An 18931-nucleotide genomic window follows, 5' to 3' on the forward strand; every position below is an offset into this window, starting at 1 on the left:
CCTTTTATTATTCAGTCTTAGAAATTAGTGATGGGCTAGATAGTCCCCAGAGGATTTGCAAGCTCTCTGAGATAAGGGAAATGGGTGGAACTGCCTCTAGAGCTACATTTCCAGTCTTACAAGGATTTTCCTAGGACAGTTGCTCTTGATTTCTCAGAAATTGGGTTGTGACTCAAATGACACTATGGGTTGATCTACCTGTCCAATTACATCATAAAGGCACAGAGAAACCACTCACGTTTTCTCCAAGATGGAGTTTCTGGGGCATAACCTATCCAAAGTTGAAAGCATTTCCAATTAATTAAAATGCACCCGAGGGGTGAGACTCCACAGATGCTTGGGGCATCCGCATGGTGCTAAGGCTGACTGACAGTAAGTGTCTGACTGACAGTGGGCCGGAGAAGGGTGCAGAGCCTGACCACAGGCGTCAATATAGTTATAAGATTTAGTCAAGTCCCATTCAGCACAAGGCAAGCCAGGGAGGCAAGAGGCAAAGGCTTGGAGCTGGCCGGGGTGGGCTCCCAGTGCCAGGGTTGAGAGTTAAGTCCCTAGCAGAAAGTTTTCCAAGTTTTGACTTTACAGAAGGTCTAGGTTCTGCTCAGGTCCAGCCTGAACTGAACCCCTAGCTGATGACAACAGAGGAGGTGATGAACGAGACAGACGAAGAAGGGAAAGAGGTGATCAGGCCTCACCCTCCCAGCCTCTTCCCAAGAGTCATCAAGATAAGGTCACACAAACAACAGTTCCTGGGCAAGACAGTTTACAGAATAAATTACCGGTCTCCCGTCCCCACAACTGACTTAGTAGGTGCCTAAAATCCTCAATAAGCTCTTGACAGGAGAGAAAACAGGGTTCCAGATTGTCAGTCAACGATTGACCAAAGGGCCAACCTGGAATCACTCCAGGTGCCCAAAAACCAGAGAAGAGCTCCCGGGGTGGAACATGGACGCTTCAATACCAGGCAGAGGTGGGGTTAGGGTGGGATGTGGAGCTTCCATTAGCATCAGTAAGACCACGAGTGGAAGCTGAGATTCCAAATTTGATTAAGTTATTAAGACCAGAGAACTCTCTGACTGTGGCCATGTGGTGTTACAGAAAAATACCATCTTTGTCTTCTTCTTGGACTTGTAATTGAAAGTTGTCCAATTTTGAAGAATGCAGCCTAGGGGGCTGCAGGTAGGAATGGAATTAGCATTCCCCATTGTTTCAGAATTTAGACCCGGCCGGTCAAAGTATATTTATGCAGCAGCTAGAACCAGATCTCAAAACAAACCAAACCAAGCCAAGCCAAGAGCACTTCTGTGCGTGGATCCCCTAGTTCTTACTTATTATTGAGCATCCTCGAAACCAAGACCCTCACAATGAAGGTCAGACCAAGGCTTCCTTTGTTGGAAGTCCCGGAGGGCGTCCCCTGCCAAACCAAGGCTTCCTTTCGGAAGTCAGACTTAAACGAAGGAGGAATAAGAATGCGATCACTTGTACCCAAGTTACTCACCAAAAAGACATCTTCCAAACCAAGAAGCTGTCTCTCTACTGAAAGTGAAAATATGCACCAAGCAGTCGGCAGCGCCAAGCCAGGAAAGAGTCCCAGAACAGTCCCAGGAGAAATGCACCCGGCAGCTGCTGGACGCACCCACAGGTCCTCCATACTGGAAAGGGGCTCACGAATCTCGGGCAAAAAGGTCCATCTGCACTTAGCTCCTGGCTGGCTCGCCATTTGTTACTGAACCAGGTTCATTTTTGCCCGCCGCCCAGAAAGCCAAACACCAAGACGATGACATCGCAGCAGAGAGAGAGTTTACTTCCAAGGCAGCCATGTGAGGAAGCCAGAGCATGAGCCCCAAATTGGCTTCCCCAAAAGTAGGGACTCAGGGATATTTATGGGATGGGGGCAAGGTGGTCTGAAATGTGGAGAGAGGTGATTGGATGTGAGGAGAGGTGAGGTAATCCATGATCTGCGCAAGCATAGTCAGACTCCATGCCTCTTCATAGGACCCATGTTCACAAAATGGTGGTGTTAGCATGATCAGAGGGTGGAGTTTTTAGCTTCTTGATGTCAAAAGGTCGCCTATCAGACATCTGTGTGGGCCCAGTTGAGGGGTTGGTGGCCTCAACTGGCCTGAAGTGGACAAGGAGTTCTAATTCCTGAAAAACAGCTCACACACCCATTACCATGGTGACCCAGGCTCCAGGGAGATATTATCTGTAGGAGCCTGGTGGGAGTCAGGTAGCAGATTGCCTAAGCAGCACAGTTAACAATGGGTGGGCTACACAGCTAAAACCTGTAATCAGTAACTGCAAAAAGGAAAAAACTTGAGTACCTAGATGCTTAATCATCAATGGCTGTTTGCCGGTTTCACCCTCAAACAATATTTCTAGTCAAAGGCAATCCTTGGGAAATAGACTACTTTTCTATGACGCCCTCCTGATTTTATCACAGTATAAAAATAATGTTAGCATAATGTTCTAGTCTATGCAAAATTTGCTTTATTTTCTCACAGAAAGGATAATCAATCTGAACTCTATATATTTCCTATACTGTTTTTATTCATTTTAAACTAACATTGTTTTCATAAATGTTTGAGAATGTGAAAATGTAAACATTTGTGTTCAACCAAATTGAATTATATAATCAAAATCTTCATGAAAAGAATTGATTTGGGACTTCAGACATGCTGCAAATTATGTGAATCTGCAGAGGCACTCTAATCAAAGTATGGAAATTCTAAAAATGTAATTTTTTATGATAATTTTAATATCAATAGTGATTGCAGATTATTTAAGGATGCTTAAATTTCTAAAAACTCTTGCTGACTTTTATATTTGAAAGTAATGACTAATTTTTAATAGACAAAAATTTCTAGGAAAATCAGAATTCCTAAAACAGAGAGAAAAAAATTACTGAATTATCACAATGTAGTTTTTTTAACCCAATAGTTTTTACTTATATGCTTGCCTATACACAAACATATTCTTTAGAAAACAAATCAAAATGGTAAAATAATGTAATAGATACATTGTTTTATAATGTTATTTAAGATTTAAATTTACATTTTCAAATATAAATGCTATTGGACATTGTATATTATATATGTATATGTTTAAATATATACAGTGCTATAATACCATCAATAAGTAAAAAGCTTAGCTGTGATAGAAAGGAGAGAACTGACAGCTAAGGAAAAATTCTCACCTTAGCCTGTAATCTGCTCTCCACAGGAGGAAATAAAGAGTTACTCTCGCCTGCTGTACACTCTTAGAAGGTGACAACTTTACATTGCCTCACCTAGTGCAAACTCTGACTCTCAAATGTCTACTGCTTTGCTTTCATGTCACGTTTTACCATGCTCCTGGGTTGTTTCAAGAAGCAACAAGGAATCTTCACTTCAAGAATAACTAATAGAGGCCAGCCCGGTAGTGTAGTGATTAAGTTCTTTTCCTCTGCTTTGTGGGTTCGGATCCCAGCTGTGGACTTACACATCACTCATCAAGTCACGCTGTGGCATTGTCCCACATGCAAAATAGAGGAAGACTGGCACAGCTGCTGGCTCAGGGCCAATCTTCCTCATCCAAAAAAAAGAATAACTAATAAATTTAATGATTATTATTTTAACTTCTCTTTATTTTAAATATTTTATTGTTACTCTGTTTAATGACACAGCCAAGACAGCAACTGTTCCAAGACAACAACATCTTGTTTTTGTGACCAATCTATCCTGATGACTCTTTTTAATATTGCTCTTTCCCAAATTTGCAATCATGAAACTGTTAAGATGTCTTTTACAGCTAAAATATCTTTGGGGTTTCCTGGGCAGCCATGGTGAAACACAAGATTTGGTTCTTCATCTTACAAAGGAGAGGCAATGAATACAACCAGATTCATATGGCATTCTCTAGATTAGCACTGTCCAATAGAGCTTTCTGAGACAGTGGAAATGTCCCAGATCTGCACTGTCCAATACTATAACTATCAGCCACGTGTAGTTGTTGAGCACTTGAAATGTGACTAGTATGTCTGAGGAACTGAATTTTTAATTTTATCTGATTTTAAATAATTTAATTTTAAATAGCTACATGTGGCTAGCGGCTATTATATTAGATAGCACAGGTTTAAAAAACTGAAAACTCATACGAGAGTGATTTTGTTTACCAAACCAAAATATTAAAACCTGAAAATGTCAAAAGAAAACTTCAGTCTTTCTAGTTGAATTACATATAAGTAACTTGTTATTTATATAAGTGTGTTTCAGTGGTTATATACTTTTCAGGTTCAGAAAAACCATGCTCCCAGACCCTTATACAGTGAATAAATCATAAGTATTATATCTTAATAGAGGATTCTACTTCCCTCCATTCTGTATGCTGATTATAAAAATTAACCAGAGCCATTTAGTCATATCAACCACAGGCTGGTTTGTAATTTTTCTGCTTACATTTGCCTACAGGTCCTTTCTAGAAGCGCCAGATCAGAGGCTGAGTTTCCTGGAAGAAATATCATAAAGTCTGAAAGGACACACCAGGGAATCTTGATTATGGACACTATAGGGAATGAAATGGTAAGTTGAACCGTGGCAGGACAAACATCAGCGCAGACATGGTTGTCAGGCTGCATCGAACAGCTGAGTCAGGACTGCCAGCACATTCCTCCTCCAGAGCAGAGGTCGGCGTGGAAGTGACTGCTGAACCCAAGCTCTTTGGATCAAGTTCAGTACCTATAAATAGGCCTACTGATTTACATTTTCTTTTGTTAACTACTTTAAATTACAAAACATTTTCTTTTTTAAATGACCATCCCAATTCTCCTAATTCTGGGATAGACTTTGTATAGATAACACATCTGTTGGACTCAGTAAGGCTGGAGGAGCCTTAGGATATGTAACTAACTGAGTTTGTGCCCCTTCCCTGGATACCAGGAGGTCCCTTCTATTAAAGTTTTCTGCTAAAAATCCCACCAGCTCCAGTTATGATAAGATTCATCCGTGGAAATTAAATTTTGCTTCTGACGAGCTCACAATTAACAACCTCATCAGTAAAAATTACGCCATCCAGGATGATAGGTTTTCTGTGAAGCCAGTTAAAATATCGCTGATCGTGCCACGACACAGGAAATGACTACTAACACCCTTTCTCTCAACTGATCCATCAAGGAAAATCTCTCTGCTCTCCTGTGTTGTAATCTAAGGCGTATTTGGTCATAACGCCTCTCAGACACTTGAGAAGGATACTTAGACAATTTACCCAAATTACAGGGTACACCTGTCATGGCTTCCTGTATTTGTGTGACAGCGTTATCACTACAAAAGTTGGGACTCAGAGAGAGGAAGGGGTGTGTCACCTGGGAAAGGTTCCTCCACCATTAAGGAGCATTCCTACCTCTCCGCTGGTGGCGTCTCAATGACCTGGCTCTTATATCCATGTGCCTGAGATCATGGTTCCAGTACTCCGTGTGTGCGTTTCGTCCTCTGGCTTAGGATCTCTGATTTGGAATGCTGCCTTTGAAACTGTCCCTAACAAAGGCAACGACAGCAAGTGAAGCTGTGTGGACTGTGTCACTATACAGGTTCAGCAAGAAAGCCTTGTCCTAGTTGCTGCCACGGTGCTGGAAACAGACGCACTGTAGTTAACGCTGACAAGACACAGCAGCGTTTGAGCCCTGGCTTGCGTTTGAGTAGATGCTTCAGGGTGAGACAGTGGTTCCTTCATGAAAGTCAAGAACAAGTCAAGTGGTCGTCCCAGGTGGGAACAGCCAACCAATGGGAAGTTTACAGCTGAGCACCAGACAGGAGGCTGTTAGGGGACGTTCTGCGACGTTGGCTGTGTTCTCACTGCAGCTGCGTCAAGTGCATTTTTAGCACGGTCTTAAGTGGTGCTGCACCACCACTATTCTGTTGGTTCACAGGCTAGAAGATTCTACAACAAAAGAAACCAAAGTGACCTAAATAAACACATAGAAATCGTGTGAGACTGTCATGTGAATCAAAGATAGCGGCGTAGACCTGAAATCTGGGAAACTGCCTGTGCTCTCTGCGGTCACCGTGACGCTGTGGGAAAGGGAGGACTAAGAGAGGGGATGGTAGAACACTTTCCACGGGCAGCAGCGTTTGCCCAGGGATGTACAAACTGAACCTTGTATTCCATGGCGTGGGGCCGATCGGTTAACGCTGAGGAAGGACCGTGAACTTTGAGTGACCCCCGTACTCCAGCCCCTTGCAGGACCTAAGTGACCAACCGATGACAGGACTTGCTTCAGCCACCTCTACACAGGTCTGTAGGCTCCTTTGGTTCTCTCCAGGGTGCTGGTATCCAACGCTTAGCATAACCAATTTTTTGGTCCTTAAAAAAACCCTTTGATTTTTTTCTCGGAGAACTACTCAGTGAGTTTCTTCTCCGGTGTGTGTTCCCCTGCCTGGCAAGTGAATACACTCAGCTTTGTATTCCCTCTACCTGTGGTGGTCTTTATTTCAGTCGTTGAAAGACACGTGGCCGCTGTGTTAGACTGCAGGGCCTTCGCTCTGTGGGTGAAGGGAGGAGGGCCCATGACAACTGCGGTTGAATTTCCCATTTGCCAGAGGGATGGGGCTCGGAATCTGAAAAGAGTTTCTTGCACCTTATGCACACTATGGACTGAGTTTGTTGATTGAGATTTGCTGTTCAAACTCACTGTGCAATACTGAAGGCTATAAAATGAAAAATAAAACCTTTCTCTTCATCTTCAACCCTTGGCAACTTCCCAGTGGAAAATATAACAGTTTCTTACATACAGCCTTATGTATGACCTTATTTTTTTCTGAGATGGGATCATGGTATTTAAATTATTCTAAACATTGCTTTTTTATTGAACAGTATAGGTGGGGATCTTTCCATAGAATCATAGCCTACCAACTTTAATCTTTATAGCTGTATAGTATCGCATAGTATGCATATAGAATAATTAACCCATCCCCAAATTTGTGGACATTCAGATTGTTTCCCTCTTTTTAACTACAAAAAAACAAAGCTACTTTTCAAAAACTGAGACAAGCAAAAACTCAATAGAAAAATAGGTAAAAAGAGACCAGAAAAACACAGGCAACGGGTGTTTTTTTTTTTTTTTAGGAAGATTAGCCCTGAACTAACATCTGCTGCCAATCCTCCTCTTTTTGCTGAGGAAGACTGGCCCTGAGCTAACATCCGTTCTCATCTCCTCTACTTTATATGTGGGACTCCTGCCACAGCATGGCTTGACAAGCAGTGCATAGGTCCACACGAGGGATTTGAACCAGCAAACTCCGGGCCACCGAAGCGGAACATGTGAACTTAACCACTGCGCCACCTGGCGGGACCCAGCAAATGGTTTTAAACATACAAAAAGATTTTCAACCTCACTCAACCTACACTATAGAGAAATGTAAATGAAAACTACAATAAGATACTAATAACACCTTACACCTATCAGATTGACAAAAATCCAAATGTTTGACAATGCACTTTGTTAACGAGGCTGTGAAGAAACAGGCACTCACATATTGTTGGTTGGGACATAAAATGGTGCAACCACTTGGAGTGAATTTGGCTAACAAACTTCCATATGCATCTACACTTTGATTTAGCAATACCACTTCTGGGAATTTACCCTGAAGACTGACCCCCACAAATATGTAACAACTCACGCACAGGGTTATTCATCATGGCACGATTTTTAACAGCAAAAGATCAGTTCCAATGCCTGTTAACAGGGAACTGATTGAATAAGATACGGTACATCCAGACAGTTGCACTGGTTTGTTGATTCTGTTGATTTTTCTACGTTAATCATATTGTTTTTCACAAAATGACAGCTGATCTCTTTACTTCCAATCCCCATATCGCTTATTGCATTTTCTCATAGCACTGCCGAGCATCCAGTATAATTTTAACGGGTAGTCATGGGGGTAGACAGGTTTTTATTTTCCATTAATCTTCAAGGGGATGCTTCTAAAGTTTCTCCATTGAGTTATTATTTTTTTAAATTCACTGTTGGATTCAGTTAGCTAATATTTTATATTGGATATAAAAATATATGTTATATATGATATCAGCCTAACTGACTTTTTAAATAATGTCCTTATCCAGTTTTTGGATTCAGAGTTACACTAGCCTCATAAATCATCTTGGCAGCCTTTGCTCATTTTCTATTTTTTGAAACACAGAGTATGTAATAAGAGTATCCATCCTTTGAAAATTTGGCATACCCCGCCTGTCAAACTGTCTCGGCCTGTGCTTTTTCGGGAGAAGTGCTTAATTGCAATTTCATTTTCTTTAATGCTTATTGGTCTATTCTAATTTTCTCTTTCTTCTTTCATCAACATTAGAACTTTTTATTTTTCCAGAAATTTATCCATTTTTTGGTGGGTTTTAAAATATTGGTGCATATTTACTATAAAATTATTTTACAGGGGCCGGCCTGGTGGCGCAGCGGTTAAGTGCGCATGTGCTGCTTCTCGGTGGCCCGGGGTTCGCCGGTTCGGATCCTGGGTGCGGACATGGCACCACTTGGCAAGCCATGCTGTAGTAGGCATCCCACGTGTAAAGTGGAGGAATATCGGCACAGATGTTAGCTCAGGGCCAGTCTTTCCCGCAAAAAGAGGAGGATTGGCAGCAGTTAGCTCAGGGCTAATCTTCCTCAAAAAAAAAAAAAAAAAAAAAATTAGTTTACAATTTAAATCTCATTTTTGTCTTCAGTTATTTCTCCTTTTCTACTTTCTCTAGTTGCTTCTTCTTTGTTTACTTTTTCCTTTCTTTTTTTAAAAATCTTATCAGAGTTCTGTCTTACTGTTTTTGACGAACCAATTTTGGTTTTATTCATTTTCTCTGTCATCCTTACTCTTAATTTCATTGCTCTCTACACATTCCTAAGTGACGGACGGTACACAAGGGACTTGTCTTTCTGCATTATTTGAGTCTTAAAACTACTTACATATAATTTTATAAAAATACAATGAATTATAAAAAGAAAAAACTGATGGGGGGACGTAATTGTCACTCAGCTCCAACAGAACAGTGAAACATTTCAATCAGTGAAATCAGAATTGCTGACGTTTTGCCTCCTAACAGCGACGCTTCTCTTCTTCTTATTCTGTTATGTATACAAGCATGGTGACAGAGTTTCCAATCAATTAGCGTGATGCATCGACAAGTGTTTAGACCATGGGAGAAGGAAGACAGCAGTTGATGGAAGATGACTTGTTGGTAAAGGACTAGAGAATTAAAGAGGCGGCTCTAGAAGAGTTTTAGAGTTGTTTAAGTTCACTTTTTTGTTTCTCTTTTAAAGCTTTCATTATAAAAATTTTTAAGCACATAGAAAAGAATAGTATAATGAACACTCAAAAAATCTTACTTAGATTTAACAATTGTTAATATTTGGGCAAATTTGCTTCATTTTTTGTTGTTATTATTGAGGTATTTTAAAGCAAATTACAGTATACTTTCTTACTTTGAAATAGCCTAGTAAGTATCTCCAAAAAAATAAAGATATTTTCCTACATAACCATAATACTATTGTTCCGCTTAAAAAATTTAACAGGAATTTTTTAAGATACTGCTCAGTCCATATTCAGACTACAGTAATATTCCTCAAGTGGCTTCTACAATTGTCTTTTTAATCAAGATCTGATCAAGGATATATGTTACATTTAATTCTTAGGTCTCCTAAACCTCGATCAGTCTAAAACAGCCTCTCTGCCTCTCATTTTTCCCCATTACAATGACTTGTTGAAGAGGTCAGAACGGTTGTCTTATAGAATGTTTCAACTTCTAGATTCACCCGATTGTTTCCTTTTGATATCAGTTATTTTGTTCTTCTTTCTCCTATATTTCCCAAAAATGGTAAGTTAGATCTAAGTCTTAATTGGTCTGATTTTGAATATTTTGCCAAGAATCATTTCACAGGCGATGCTGTTTATGACATACTGCATCACATGGGGAGGTACAGCGTGTGGTGTTGCCCCTGTTAGCAACGCTGGGAGTGACCCGTGTTAAAGCGGTGACAGCGTCTATTGAACAGTTATGTTTATCACGGGATAATATGACACCGTGCAGACAGAAAGTGCTGCATCAGACTTTCACCTCATGGTTTTGGTATCTGCTGGTAATTGTCTGGATCAACTATTTCGTAAGGGTTGATGAAACTCAAACTTTGTTCTCTCATTGGTCCTACATTTATTAGCTGGCATTCCTCTCTACAGAAGAGCTTTCCCTCATCACTTGGGAATGTCTGTTTACTCTGAAATACATTTCTCACTGGAAAGGTAGGATAAACGCTTAATTCCTTCCATCTAATTAACAATTTCCTAATAATGGGTTAGTGGAAATTACCCCAACCTTGGCTCGTTGAGTCCCCTTCAGCTTGCTTCTGTGTCTCTTTGACACAATCCGGTCTTTAAAAACCTGTTCTTTTTGGAGGGGGCGGGGGGAAGATTAGCCCTGAGCTAACATCTGCCGTGAATCCTCCTCTTTTTGCTGAGGAAGGTTGGCCCTGGGCTAACATCCGTGCCCATCCTCCTCTATTTTATGTGGGACGCCTGCCATAGCACGGTTTGATAAGCAGTGTGTAGGTCCGCACCCAGGATCTGGACCAGCGAACCCCGGGCTGCCAAAGCGGAACGTGCGAACGTAACCGCTGCGCCACTGGGCTGGCCGGTATTTGCTTTTTTTTGAAACGAGTTTCCCCAGTCCTGCCTTGCCCATTCCCAGCTCCGGTGGGAACCAGCTGTTTCTGCGAGCCCCGACTCCTTTTCGTAAGGACTGGTACTGAGAGGTCAGGACCCAGGCGCACTGTGCTGTCTGACCCTCATCCTTTCAGAGCACGTACCCCGTCCTCCCCAAACAAGAACACCACCGGTAGCTTTGGTTCATGCGGCGTTGCCTGCACAAGCTCTTCCCCACGCACTACATCAATGTGACCGTTTACTGAGAAGCGTCAATCCGGTAAAACTCAAACATGGAGTGATTTGACTTCTTGTACCATCCCCGCCTTCAACTTGCTCTGAAAGCCTTCCTTTCCCAGGCCTCAAGGCCATTTGAGGCCCCTATCATTGCATGTCCATCTCTTTTAGTCAGTAGAACGATCCAGTTCAGTTTAACTCTATTTTCTCATCTAATGCAAAGCAACCCCCTCCCTACTCACAGGACGGGCAGCGGGGACCTCGTGTGAGGCGAGGTCTGCTGACTGACTCCCTCCCACTGGTCCCACTTCCAGGTTCTGCTCCTCGGGTGCTGGAGAAGGAAAACAGAGGGTGAAGAAACGCAAATGTCTTTTGTTCTTTTGAGGTGATTCATTTCTTTATTGAGATATAATTCACATATCATAAAACTCTCCATTTTAAAGTGTACCATTCAGTATTTTTTAGTATATTCACAAGGTCGTGCAACCAACACCACTATCTAATGCGAGAACATTTTCATCACCCCAAAAAGGAACCCAGTACCCATTAGCAGCCACTCCTCAATGCCTCCTCACCCCACAACCCTCCCCCTACCCCAGCCTTAGGCAACCGCTAATCTACTTTCTCTCTGCATTTGCCTATTCGGGACATTACATATAAATGGACAATACATATACTATGTGGCCTTTCATTTCTGCCTACTTTCACTTAGGATATTTTCAAGGTTTATTATTCACGGCTGAATAATTCCACCATTCCAATATATAATTATTGGATTGTAACATATAATTATTCCAATATATAATAATATACATTATTATCCAGCATTCCTTGGCTGGATCACATTTTATTTGTCCATTCATTAGCTGATGGACATTCGGATTGCTTCCTCTTCTTGGCTATTATGAATAATGCTGCTGTGAACCTGACTGTGCCAGGTTTTGTGTAGATGTATGCTTTAAATTCTCTTGGGGATATGCCTCAGAGTGGAATTGCTGCATCATATACTAACTCTCTGCTTAACTTTTTGAGAAAGTACCACACTGTTTTCCAAAGCAGCTACAGCGTTTTACATACCCAGGAGCATTGGATGAGGGTTCCAACTCCTCCACATCCTCACCAACACTTGGTATTTTCTGTTGGCTTTTTTGATTTTCAAATTATGGCCATTCCAGTGGGTGTGTGTGGTGTCTCAATGTAGTTTTGATTTGAATTTCCCTAATGACCCAGGATGTTGATCATCTTCTCATGGGCTCATTGGCTATTTGTATATTTTCTTTGGAGAAATGTCTCTTCATATCCTCTGCTCATTTTTAAATTAGGTTACATGTCTTTTTATTATTGAGTTGTAAGAGTTCTTTACATATTCTGGATACTAGACCCTTATTAGATACATGATTTGCAAAAAAAATTTTCTCCCATTGCTTCGATTGTCTTTTTTTCTTTCTTAATAGTCTCCTGTGAAGCACAATAGTTTTAAATTTTGATGTAATTCAGTTTATTTTTTTTTCTTTTGTTGCCTGTTTTTGGTGTCATATCTAAACCATTGCCTAATCCAAGGACAAGGGCATGAAGATTTATTCCCACATTTATTTTGTAGACTTTTATTTAGATTTGATTTTATTTAGATTTTTATTTAGGTCTTTGATCTTTTTTGAGTCTTTTTTTAACATTTAAATTGACTTTATTTTTTAGAGCAGTTTTAGGTTTATACCAATTTTTTATGTATGGTGTAAAGTAGGGATCTAACTTCATTCTTTTATACGTAGCTACCCAATTGTCCCAGCACCATTTGTTCTATTTCCTCACTGAATTATCTTGGCACCTTGTTGAAAATCAATTGAGCATAGATGTTTGGGTTTGTTTTTTGACTCTCAATTCTATTCCATTGGTCTATACGTCTGTCCTTAGGCCAGCACCACCTTGCTTTGATTATTGTAGCTTTGTAGTGAGTTTTGAAATCAGGAATGTGAGTCCTCCACCTTTGTTCTTTCTTTCCAAGATGGTTTTGGCTTTTCTTGGTCCTCTGCCTTTCCATAAGAATGTTAGAAGCAGTTTGTCAGTTTCTACAAAGACGACGCCTGAAATTTTGATGGGGGTTGGACTGAATCTGTGGATCAGCTTGGAGAGTAGTAGGTCAGACAACAACAAGTCTTCCAGTCCATCTACTTAGGTCTTCCTTAACTTCTTTCAACAACGTGCAGTGCGCAAGTCTTCTACTTCTTTTGTTAAATCTATTTCGAAGTATTTTAGTCTCGTTGATGCTATTATAAATGGAGTTGTTCCCTTAACTTCATTTTCAGAGCAAATGTCTTTTTCCTGTACTGGGAGTAACTGGAATCTCCTGCTGTGGCTGTCGGTTTACCTCGTAACGCGGACTGACCACAGAGGCCTCCTGTGGGCAGGCATCCACGGCCTAGCTCTCTCACGGGACACGTGTGCTCTCTGGAGGGCCCTGCAGGCCTCCACAGAGCACAGAGTTCCCCGCTCCAGGACAGTGAGCTCCAGGTCCCGGATTCCAACTTTGCTACTCAGCCTCTGCCCCACCAGCCCATCCCACTGCCTCCTTCTGGGTTTTCCTCCCTGCGGCATGCATCCTCCTGGGTGGGATTCAGGAGAGAAGCTCAACCACAGCTAGCGCGCATTGTGCCCCCTTGTCAGGTAAGCGCTTACCTTCCAGATACTGCAATTTACTATAAAGGTATAGTAATTATGGTGCTGTGGAAAGGCACAGGGGTGGAAGGAGAACCTGACAGAACCCACAGAGAATCAAGAATATACGTCAAAAGTGAATTACCCACTTTTTGGGAAAAGGATAGCATTCTCAAGGAAAGGTTTCAAAACAACTGGTTGTTGATTTTGAAAAAAAATAAAATTAGTTTCCTACCTCACACTTCACACAAAAGTAAATTCTAGGTGTATAAAATATCTAAAGGTTGTAAAAACCAAAACTTAAAAAAACTAGAGGGAAATATAGGAGAATATCTTTATGACCTTGGAGAGGAGAAAGATTTTTTTAAAAGAAGAAGAAATAAGCACAAATCACAAAAGAAAAGATTGGGGCCGCCCTGTGGCTGAGTGGTTAACTTCACGTTCTCAGCTTCAGTGGCCCAGGGTTTCGCTGGTTCGGATCCTGGGCGCGGACTTGGCACTGCTCGTCAGGCCATGCTGAGGTGGCGTCCCACATGCCACAACTAGAAGGACCCACAACTAAAAATATACACAACTATGTACTGGGGGGCTTTGGGGAGAAAAAGGAAAAATAAAATCTTTAAGAAAAAAAAAAGAAAAGATTGATAAATCTGATCATGAAAAGACACCATTAAGTGAAAATCACACTCCAGACTGGGAGAAGATAGTGGCTGCATATAACTGATGAAGGATTTATATCCTGACTAAAGAAAAATTTCTAAAAATCAATAATAAAAAGACAAGCAGCCCATCTGAAAAGTGGCCCAGGCAGAAAAGGAGATCCGAATTGCCAGTGAACACGTGGAAAGATCTTCAGCCCCGTGAGGCCAGGGAAATGCACATTAACACCATAAAGAAACACCATTTTACACTCTTCAGATTAGTGAAAAATTAGAAACTCTGGAAATACACAGTGTTAGTGTTGGACACTCGTATTTGCTGTTTATTTTTGAGATCTTTTTGTCAGCCCAAGATGTGCACACCAAGACCTCGTAAATGTCACTAAAGAAACTCTTGTGCACATGCATCAGGAGAGGGTGCTATAAAAATGTTTATATAGCAAGGTTAAAAAAACCAGCAAACAAAACAAAACAAAAACCCTGGAAACTCACCAGATGGCCATCAATAGGAGATTAGGTAAATGCTAAAACATTCCTACGGTGCAATACCACAGAGCAGTTAAGATAATATTCACTGGAGCCATCCTGTTTATCCATAGCACAAATCTAAAAAAAAAAAAAAAAAAAAGAGCAAGTTGCAGAAAGGTACCTGCAATGTGATAGCCTTCATATAACACTTAAAATATGAAAACAATACTAAATATTGCTAACGGGTACATTTATATATAGGAAAAACACAACAGGTGTGGCAATATAAGCACCAAATTCAGGAGGGAGGGAGGGAATGAGATCAGCTGGGCTGTACGAGGAGGTCATCACAGTTTCTGTTCTTGTTTGTGTGCCTGAAATACCTCACCAAAAGTAAGCAAACAAAAACAAAATAACTCCCGGTATTGTGAGATAGCTCCAAATTCCAGCTTTTGTAAACTCTTTTATTCAGTTCTAATTTCAGCCTACTGCTTCCAAAAAAGGTTGTCTGCCCTCAGCCTGGTGACACAATCAGTTTCTACCTTGAACCTCATGACTAAGACTCTCCTTTGTCTTGGGGAAGCCAAATACTTGCTTCTAGTTGGCAAGTCCATACAGGAATTTCTTCCCACTTTACAGCCAGTGTTTTCTTTCTAAAATATTCCAACCTGTTTGCCTAATTTTCAGAGAAAGGGGCATTCACGAGCTGGATACAGCAAACCTTTGGGAACATGGGTTCAGAGTGGGGGGTGTCAAATTTCCTCGTCAGCCAGCTTTAAGACTACTGAAACGGAGTCAGGATTATCCAGTTCCAGTTCTGACTCTGTCCCTAGCCAGGAGTGCAAGACCATGGGTGAATCCCTGAACTGCGCGGGCCTTCGGCTTCCTCACAGTCAAACAGGGGTGGTGGAGCAGAGGTCTCTAAGGTCCCTTCCTGATCTAACTTTCCACGATTCTAAGGCAGGATTGATTTAAGGCTCTGTCAAACCTTCCTTGGCTCTGAAGTTTCTCTCTTCTCTCATCGCCATCATGCCGGCTGGATAAACACTGGTGATCTCAAATCTCTGGACTCGAGGGATGCTGTATTCTTCACATGCCTGAGTTGCAAGTACAAAGAGTCAATTTACCCCACCTGCCATCAGGCAAGTGTCCTGGCTGCTCCTCGGGGTAGAGACTAGCACTGTCTTTGTAACTTACACCAGCACTCGTCTGGTAAATCCCTTGAAGGGGCTCGTAGCCTCTTTGCGGTAAAATTCTCCTGCTTTCCCCTGCTTGGCACTAAGAGGAGTCTATTTTCTGAGGTATGGCACAATTACTTCCTGTTGATGGAGATACTGTATTATCAATGGACAAAGAGGGCCCATTAATAAGAAAGGTACGATCTTGCCTTTTGAATTTATACAAACGCCAAATATTAAGTTCAGAGGGAGTAAGAACGGTCAGCTTCTAGTCAAACCTGTCAGTTACAAGAGTTGGCAACTACCTGTTGCAGTCAGGAATTACAGGTTGAAAGCAAGTAAGGTCAGTTTAATTCACGTGGTGTTTAAATTCAAAAGAAAGGAGACGGGCAAGCCGAGTTTAAACATTACACAGTTAATAGCAGGGAGGGTGCCTCATCCCAGATGACTCAAAATGCCAGTGCAGTGTGGGAAATGATGGAGAGAAATGCAGTGCGGCCAAGTTCTTGAGAGAAGACAGTGCGAGGTAAGTTACATAGCTAAATCATGCACGAGCAAAGGCAAATTTGGGGAACTCACAAAATCCAAATACATTTGAGGATATTAGTTTAGTGACTGTGAACAGACTAATATTGTGTATTCTATGTTTATTTAGAAATTAGATGAAGCAATAAGAAAAACTAGAAAATATGGCATAAATATAAGTAGATTATCTGAAAAGAAGAAAAAAGACTTGAGTTATTGCAAACAGTAGAAGGCAAGAGAATTTCATCCAGGCATAGAAAGCTCTAAATAAGACTAAGCAGGAAATATGGCAAATACACATCTTATAGTTTAAAAATTTGCTTTCTTAATGCATCATTTGACTTGTTAAACGGTAAGCTGGCGGAGTAACAGATTCCACCTCTATTTCAAGCACTACCTGATACAGTTAATGTGGCAAAAACAAAAACAGAAGAAACACAATTGCGCAATTCTGGAGTCATCGTCAAAGGTTCCCACGTATGACAGGCAGGCAGCACCCCGAGATTTACAGTCGATGGTCGGAATGATTTCATCCTTAATATAAGGGAACAAACACAGGCAGGAATGTGCTGCTGTTACTAAAGCAGACACAGTGGGGAAGTTTCACTTCCACATTCTCATCTAGCTGATGAACTCTTCTCACTTTGCCGGATGACCGTGAAGTGTGTGTGTGTGTATGTATATGATGGCCCACATGTCAAACTACTCCTACTTTTGGAAATATCTTTAAAACTCTAAATGACCTTGTTAAAATGGAAAGACTTAGGATTGCTTGAAATTATTAGAATAAATAAACCCTTCCAAATGAGAACTAGTCTAAATCAATATTCTACTTCTGAGAGTGGGTTTATCATAATGGTGAGTTTCAGTTTTGTTTATTTGGTTTGGCTCAAGAACACTCCCTTCATTCCTTCTTAGTTTTCTTTGGCCCACCCACACCTACTAAGTGTCCCTTTTGATAGTCCATCATTGTAATAACTGTATAGTCTAGTAATTTCTGTTTTCCCTACTAAACTGACTCCCTTGAGGGTAAAAATTATATCTTTTCAGCTCTGCATACCCAGGGGCAAGTCAAATTCTGGCAAAGGAGAGGCTATTAGATAATGGACAAAATGAAAGCCAATTGCTCCCTCACTTGGTTTTGCATGTCTCTAAATGGTTCTTTGCGTTTGGTTGGCTTGATTGTGCCGCTGGCACAAGAGTCCACTTGTGAATTGGCATGGACCAATGTTACTTGAGCGACCGCACTGATGGCAGTTCAAAAGAAAATCCCCAAACTAAAGCTCTATGTCAGGTTACCTACTTTTTGGCATGTGGCCTTTGTCCTTAGTAGATATAAGGAATGGTCTTCAAAACGCCTGAACAGATCCAGATTATGACACTTTGGGCAACAGGTAAGGTTTAAAGGGCTATTCAATCATTTCTTTTGCGTCAGAGCTGGCTACAGAACCACCTGGATTGGTCATGCTTCTCGTGGTAAGAAGGCTGACTTTCATACTGCCTTTGTTATTGAGAAGTGGGTTTTTGTAATATCAGTTTCACTAGTTGTGACTACATTGGAAACTGAAGTAGCCTCTCCATTAAATATGAAGTGACCTTGGTGCTTGTGACTAGGCTAAATGACTCATCTGGGTCACACAGTGAGTTGACAGCTATGAGAGCACCTCTGACTCTACCAGTTCTCCAGTAACTGCCATCAAGGTGTCTACAGAGGGGCACACCAGCAGCATAACACCTTGCCAGGTGGGGAAACCCATGAGAGGAAGGCCGACACCTGTATTGTCTCCTTCTGTGGATCATACTGACCAGGTACGTCAAGCAGAGAGTAATTGTACTCCAGGGAGTTGTTATGAACACGATTTAGCAAAGTAGTTTCTAATCTCCTGCTTTCAACATATACAAAAGACACACCCCGCCTTTGCCCACACTTTTCTGTAAAACACACCACTACTCCAGCAAAGAGACTACCTGTTACCCAAAAAGTGCAAATCCAGATTCCATATGGGCTATGACACAGACGTTGATAGTATGTATTGCTGCTGTTCTTCCTGAATTTTCATTTCTGTAGGCATAGTATATTTTCTTTTTCACTGAGATTACTGAAGAAGATTAAATAAGGCTATCTAATTAGATGTAAGTACCTATTACTAAAGTATTTAGGCTAACCTAGACTGGAAGATAATGCCTACCTGAATCATAGGAAGAGAAAGAAATCTTCTTACTCAGAATTTAGTGATTTCTGTTTGTTAGGGCATGCTGTCAAAAATACGCTATCAAATCGTTTAAGAATGACTTTTTAAAAAAATACATGTTTGCAGAATAAAATGAAGAATACAGACTTAAGTTAAAAAAATGAACCATAATTTTACCACCCAGAGAGAATCACTTGCTAATATTTTGGTGTATTTGCTTCCAGAAAGCTTTCTATGCCCAAACCGCACTTTCTATATGAACTGATACCTAAGACAGGCATCTGTCAATCAGTTGCTGAGTAAAATACAATCAGAATATAGATAACAACAGGTATGGCTGAAGATATTAATAAAAA

General features: G+C 41.0%; 2 long non-coding RNA genes across 2 annotated transcripts in view; one reads left to right on the top strand and one right to left on the bottom strand.

Moving 5' to 3' along the window:
- LOC139076745 (uncharacterized) overlaps nucleotides 1-6716 on the top strand; it is a 145356-nt gene extending 138640 nt beyond the window's left edge. Inside the window, exon 3 of the long non-coding RNA XR_011528652.1 lies at nucleotides 4446-6716. This is a non-coding gene — a long non-coding RNA (uncharacterized lncRNA). The remainder of the gene's footprint in view (nucleotides 1-4445) is intronic.
- LOC139076744 (uncharacterized) overlaps nucleotides 1-18931 on the bottom strand; it is a 32026-nt gene that overhangs the window by 5588 nt on the left and 7507 nt on the right. Inside the window, exons 2-5 of the long non-coding RNA XR_011528650.1 lie at nucleotides 15669-15777; nucleotides 14705-14818; nucleotides 11144-11232; nucleotides 5374-5910 (exon numbers count right to left, since the gene is read on the bottom strand). This is a non-coding gene — a long non-coding RNA (uncharacterized lncRNA). The remainder of the gene's footprint in view (nucleotides 1-5373; nucleotides 5911-11143; nucleotides 11233-14704; nucleotides 14819-15668; nucleotides 15778-18931) is intronic.

This window comes from Equus przewalskii, chromosome 17 (genome assembly GCF_037783145.1).
Source record: "Equus przewalskii isolate Varuska chromosome 17, EquPr2, whole genome shotgun sequence".
Taxonomy (NCBI): Eukaryota; Metazoa; Chordata; class Mammalia; order Perissodactyla; family Equidae; genus Equus; species Equus przewalskii.